General features: G+C 39.7%; 1 long non-coding RNA gene across 1 annotated transcript; it reads right to left on the reverse strand.

Moving 5' to 3' along the window:
• Positions 1-1,502: 1,502 nt before the first annotated feature.
• LOC131272944 (uncharacterized) lies at positions 1,503-6,650 on the reverse strand. The gene is made up of 3 exons (XR_011647187.1): positions 6,561-6,650; positions 2,554-2,722; positions 1,503-1,578 (listed from the first exon to the last, which is right to left on the reverse strand). It is a non-coding gene; the product is annotated as an uncharacterized lncRNA (long non-coding RNA).
• Positions 6,651-6,853: the final 203 nt, after the last annotated feature.

Here is a 6,853-nt window from a genome sequence, read left to right on the forward strand (position 1 = left end):
GAAATGATGTTGTCTGGGAATTCTGCACATGCACAGGATTGTTTTGTAAGATCACAACTTCTGTAATAAAAAATATTTTTAAAAATTAAGGTAAATAGGGAAGCGTACTTGGCCCAGTGGTTAGGGAGTCGATCGACCACATGGGAGGTCCGTGGTTCAAACCCGGGGCCTCCTTGACCCGTGTGGAGCTGGCCCGTGCGCAGTGCTGATACACACAAGGAGTGCCGTGCCATGCAGGGGCGTCCCCCGCATAGGGGCGCCCCACGCACAAGAGTGCACCCTGTAAGGAAAGCCACCCAGTGCAAAGGAAAGTGCAGCCTGCCCAGGAATGGTGCCGCACACATGGAGAACTGACGCAGCAAGACGACACAACAAAAAGAGACACAGATTTCTGTGCCGTGGACAACAACAGAAGCGGACAGAGAACAGACAACTCCCGGGGGGGGGGGGGGGCGGTGGGTTGCCAAGAAATAAGTAAAAATAAATCTTAAAAAAAAGTTAAGGTAAATAGAATTATTTGGAAAAGCAAAATAAAAATGAGGTCATGAGGTCATACTAGAGTGGGGTTCATCTTTAATTCAATAGGATGGATGTCCTTATAAGACAGGGAGAGGAGGCACAGATGGACACAGAGAAAACAGCCATGTAATGATAGAGGCAGAGATTGAGTTCTGACACAAACCAAGGAACGCCAAAGATTACCGGACATGTCCAGAAGCCAAGAAAAGGCATGGAATAGATTCTTCCTTACACACTTCAGAATGAGCATGTCCCTTTTGACATCTGACTTCAGACTGCTGGCCTCCAGACCTGTGAGACAATAAATGCTATTGTTTTGAGCCCCAGGTTGTGGTTCTTTCTGATGGTGGCTCTAGGGAACTAAGACCCCCTACTAAAACTCAATTTTCTTAAACTGAACAGCACGTATACTCGAGAGAGAGATTTATGTTCCAAATATATTCATCCACCAAAAACTTATTTATGGTGAATAATTTAGAAGTCATGAATAGCCTCTTTTTGCATTTTCTTGGAAACAGAATGGAATGAAGTGAACAAGGAATACACTTAATTCACCAACTAAAATTCTCTAGTTACTTAAGGCTTGCATTAGTCAACATTTACTTATTTGTAAACATGAAGAACATTCCTACTGTAGTAGGAATGGTAGAAATTAAGTGGCCCTTCGCACAAATTGAAAGCTTGAATTTGTTATAATTAAACTTTATGATGAAAACTCAAATTATAAAGATGAAGGTAAGTACATTTTTTGAAATGATTTTTAGGACCCATTGAAATAATAAATTCTACAAGTACTCTAGAAAAAATAACATTATAGACTATAATTTTTAAAGGCACTGTTAAAAACATGTTAAATGACTAAGTTTTGAAGAACAGCAAGTGCTAAAAATGCCTTAACAAAGCACTTGAGATTGAAGCCCCCAAATTTATAGGACACCTCCAAATGAGTACAAATTACATTAAACTAGCATTACTTGCCTCTTTTTCAGCTTCTTTAAATGCAGTTTCTTGTTCCTTTACTCGCTGCATAAACCTCTGTTTCAACACTTCTTCCTCCATCTGATATTGATCATAGAACTCTATTGATCATAGAACTCAACAGGTATTTTTATACTCTCATATTAATGTGTTAATATAAATAAACATATACAAACATGTCTATTTTGAATGTCAATTCCCACATAAGGTCATTTAACATTATACTCTCATGTAGCAATGCAATATAGGGAACATTCTGTATCAGGAGACATAAAAAACAAGGTGCTCTCTTTAACATAAGTTTATACTAAAGTATATAGGAGTATATATAAAGAGTGGTAGAATTTTGAAACACTTATATCAGTGATTTTTCTTGTTCCTATTCACTTTCTATTATATCACATACCTCCACATCTTTTGACAATAAAATTTGGGGAAACCTCTAATTTATGAGACTATTCTCAAATAAATTTTACATAAAGCCAGGCATCTTTCCAAATGTCATTTAAAAGAGCCAGTTCAGTTTTGGTTATCTTCAAAGAACCATAACTGATACATCTGGATTGTCATGCACCGCCATAATTTACAGCATAAATCCTCTACCTCTCCAGTGTGGCTAGCCACATCTGCCCTCAAACTTTTTTCACTGGGCTTTCATAACATTACGTCACTGCTTTTCCTCTTTCCTCCAGGCAGCCCTTTGCAATATTCTTTGCCAATTTGGTGTGATCTTTCTCAATTGCCTTTTAGAGTCTTTATTTTATATTTATATTTCATATAAAAATAAGAAATATATTTATATGAAATTCATATAAAATAGAGCAAAATAATGTAGTTTTCTCTCAGATACATGTTTCTGCATACACTAAAATAAATGAGACCTTGTATTAGGCTGTTCCTAGGAGCTATCTGCATCTAAGTCGGAAGATGATTAAAAACCTAAAAGCCAGGATGCAAGAAATACAGTTATTCTCATTTCCAAACGATTCTGTCTCATGGTTGTGGGGGGAATCCTAAATTAGGCATTTGGTTGTCTTCACAAGACCCCCCACTCACCTGACTGGCTGGTTGTCTGGGCCCACATCTGTGAAGCACACTGTAAGGAGTTTGGAGCACCCGTAACGTTCATAGTGTCGACTGCGGGTCTGTTCTTTCAAGTCTTCCATATTTGTACAAAGGAGCATATCCTGGAGCTTCACAAAGTCACGGTGATTTTCATTTTCCACTAGTAAGAAAAATCATAAAACTATAACATACTTTATCAATCCCTGGCACTCAGTAAGTATTCTTGAATGAAAGCATGCATGAAAACCACATTTAAAATGAGAAACAACTAACAATTTCTTTGATTAATAATTAATCAGTTAATTTTTAATGTACAATTTTTAGTTGTATTCTGTGTACCAATTATAACTACACTTCATTTATGGTCCAGGAAATTTTCTTTGAATGTATCACCTAGTGAATAAATGGGAAATAGCAAAATAGTATGTTATATTAGTAAAGGTTATATGTTTTCATTTATGATTATGTTAGTATCTTACAAAATACACTCAAGATACATTACAGAGACCTAACAGAGTATGTAATATAATTTCACTAAAGTAAATAATTTCACTACAGTGAATTTTTCTAATGCAAAGATGTTAACAAATGTGCATGCTTTATTTATCAAATTCTATTATACAATCCATATTTATGAGACTGCACTAGTCAATATTCAAATAACCAAACCAACAAATTCACATGTCTTTCTCTCATGTTTGTCATGTATAGGAGACAGAACACAAGAAATTATTGTATTATACATGATATTGTGACTAAATTATATATATATATAGTTCATGAAAAGATGTTAAGTTTTTAAGTGTGATTTCTTAATTTAAAATTTTCTAATAAGTTAATTTTTAAAACAAAATAATCTGGAATCCAGTATGGTTAGAGATAACCCATTCCCCATTAATTAGCATTATGGTATGTGAAACAAACAGTTTTATTAATAATACTTCCTTTTATAATATTCCAACTTATCATAAAATTATATAAATAATAAAAATGTGAACAATCTAATTTACCTTTAGCCAAAGATAAATTACACTTATTTGGTATAGAAATAGTTGCTCATTCTTTTTTCTAGAGACCAGTTAAAAATGCTTTAAAAGCATCCTTTTGCTCAAATGTGGACTCTTTCTAAGGCGAACTAAGCATATAAATGCACTACATCCCACCCACCACTCCCAGGTGAGACCTGTCTCTTAGGGAAAAGCCAACCTAGAACCGAGGGATTATTGCCAGGTAACCAACTAGCAATGCATTATTACCAAGCACCAACTAGCTACTAGCAATGCATTGGGAAAAAGACCATGACTAAAAGGAGGAAATATTAAATACAAATGAGTTTTTATGGCTAAGAGATTTCAAAGTGAGATGGGAGGTCATTCCAGAGTTTATGCTTCTGCATATCTCAGCAGGATCTCATTGATAGTCACGGTAAACAGTGCTTCAAACAGCGGTGCCTCTGAGGGCTCTAGAGACATCTAGACACTATAGGCAGGGCAGACAATATCAGGAATTCGGCACCCTGTCAGTGAGCCTTATTTTAGAATATTTGCTCCCCAATGTAACGAGTTAGACTACTTTATCATTTCCCTACACATGGCTCTTCTGCCCCTTTTATTTGAACCTATACTTAGCACTATACTCATTAAATATATGTCCCAGAGACTTAAATCTTGGGTCTGTTCATGTGCCATTTGAGCTCTGAATCTCAGCAGAGTTGCAACACCTACTCTCCAGTTCAGTGGACTTGCCCAGGACAACTAACACAAGGATGATGATGGACAACACCCATCCCTTAAACAGAGTATCCACAACTGCAAGGAAGACCCACCAATCACTTGCCCCATGGGATCTGACTCCCATTCTAAATCTGAATCAGAGTGGGCATCACCATCCCTAAATTCTCAAGAGTGAGGCATGAACGAAAATAAAAGGACAGGGAAACGGACTTTGGCCCAGTGGTTAGGGCGTCCGTCTACCATATGGGAGGTCCACGGTTCAAACCCCGGGCCTCCTTGACCCATGTGGAGCTGGCCATGCACAGCGCTGATGCGCGCAAGGAGTGCTGTGCCACGCAAGGGTGTCCCCCGCGTGAGGGAGCCCCACGCGCAAGGAGTGCGCCCGTGAGGAAAGTCGCCCTGTGTGAAAAGAAAGAGCAGCCTGCCCAGAAATGGCGGCGCCCGCACTTCCCGTGCCGCTGACAACAACAGAAGCGGACAAAGAAACAAGACGCAGCAAATAGACACCAAGAACAGACAACCAGGGGAGGGGGGGGATGAAATAAATAAATAAATCTTTTTTTAAAAATAAATAAATAAATAAATAAAAGGACAGTGAAACAATGGATGGATGTAGACTTATTATTATTCCAAAAGTGGAAGAACTTGTAACATTGCTATAAAGGCAGTGACAACCAGAGGTTCTGAGGAGACAGAGAAATAAGAATAAGTGCAAAGTGGGGCAATTTTGGGCCATTGGAATTGTCCTGCATTACATTGCAATGATGGATAAAGGCCATGATACATTTTGTCATAACCTGTAAAATGATGTGGTGCAAAGTTTACACTGTAATGTAAATATATCCCATAGTTAGTAGCAATGCTTCAGTATGGGTTCAACAACTCTAACAAGTGTACCACAACAGGGAAAGATGTTGTTAATGTGGGAAGTGAAGGAGGGGTAGAGGGTGGAGTATATGGGAACCCTGTATATTTTTATGTAATATTTATGAAATCTAAAGCTTCTTTGAAAATAAAAATTTTAAAAATACTTTATAAATTAGGTAGCAATTAGTTTATGTAGCATGGCTAAACACCAGTATATATGCTCCAATTTGACTGAAACTTCCCTTTCTTCAAAATCTTTCCCAGGAAGCGGACTTGGCCAAACGGATGGGGCTTCCGCCTGCCACATGGGAGGTCAGTGGTTCAAAACCCTGGCCTCCTTGACCCATGTGGAGCTGGCCCATGCTCAGTGCTGATGTGTGCGAGGAGTGCCCTGCCACGCAGGGATGCTCCCCGTGAAGGGGTGCCCCCCAAGATGGGGAGTCCCACGCGCAAGGAGTGTGCCCCATAAGGAGAGCCACCCAGCATGAAAGAAAGAGCAGCCTGCCCAGGAATGTCGCCGCACACACAGAGAGATGACGCAGCAAGATATGACACAAGGAAAAGAAACAGGTTCCTGTGCCTCTGACAACAACAGAAGCAGACAAAGAAGAACACACAGCAAAATGGACACAGAGGGAAACGGACTTTGGCCCAGTGGTTAGGGCGTCCGTCTACCATGTGGGAGGTCCGCGGTTCAAACCCCGGGCCTCCTCGACCCGTGTGGAGCTGGCCATGCGCAGTGCTGATGCGCGCAAGGAGTGCCCTGCCACGCAGGGGTGTCCCCCGCGTGGGGGAGCCCCCACGCGCAAGGAGTGCGCCCATGAGGAAAGCTGCCCAGCGTGAAAAGAAAAGTGCAGCCTGCCCAGGAATGGCGCCGCCCACACTTCCTGTGCCACTGACGACAACAGAAGCAGACAAAGAAACAAGACGCAACAAATAGACACCAAGAACAGACAACCAGGGGAGGGGGGGAAATTAAATAAATAAATAAATCTTTAAAAAAAAAAAAAAAAATGGACACAGAGAACAGGCAACTGGGGGGGAAGGGAAGAGAAATAAATGGGAAAATATATCTTTAAAAAAACGTCTCCCAATCATCTGAATGTTACACACACAGACAGAAAAATGCACATGGCACATTGGGCTTAACTAGGCAGTCCTACCCAGCCTCTGGATTTTAGCTTAAACCAGCATCGAGAAAACTCTTACGAAAATGAATCATAGTCAAGTAAGAATTAGCTTATTTGAAAACGCAATCTGTGTTCCTATTAGTAACTTAATTTACAGTTTAGCAAGAGTTTTCAAATGAGCTTACACTAAAGTCCTCTTGTGAGACTGTGAGGTGACAAGCATGGTGCATTATCATAATCGTTTCTGGCCGGCTCACATCATATTTACCTTGTATGACCCCCCAAAGATAGTGGCCACCTCTGAACATCTTTTTCCTACTTTTACTTCATCCATACTCCCAACCACAGCAAAGGGTAAAAGACCCTGGAAAGAAACAATGATATCAATGCATTCCTTAGTACCAATAAAGCTTACTAGGTTATTATTATTACTATTATGAAAATAATAGAGACGGAAATATTATACTACATTTACTCAAAAGGAGATATGCCCTGCCTCAGGTCAGACTGGGCAGTGAAGATGAGCTAACTGATTTCCACACTCATTAATGTCAGGCCATA

The sequence above is a fragment of the Dasypus novemcinctus genome, chromosome 23 (assembly GCF_030445035.2).
Source record: "Dasypus novemcinctus isolate mDasNov1 chromosome 23, mDasNov1.1.hap2, whole genome shotgun sequence".
Lineage (NCBI taxonomy): Eukaryota > Metazoa > Chordata > Mammalia > Cingulata > Dasypodidae > Dasypus > Dasypus novemcinctus.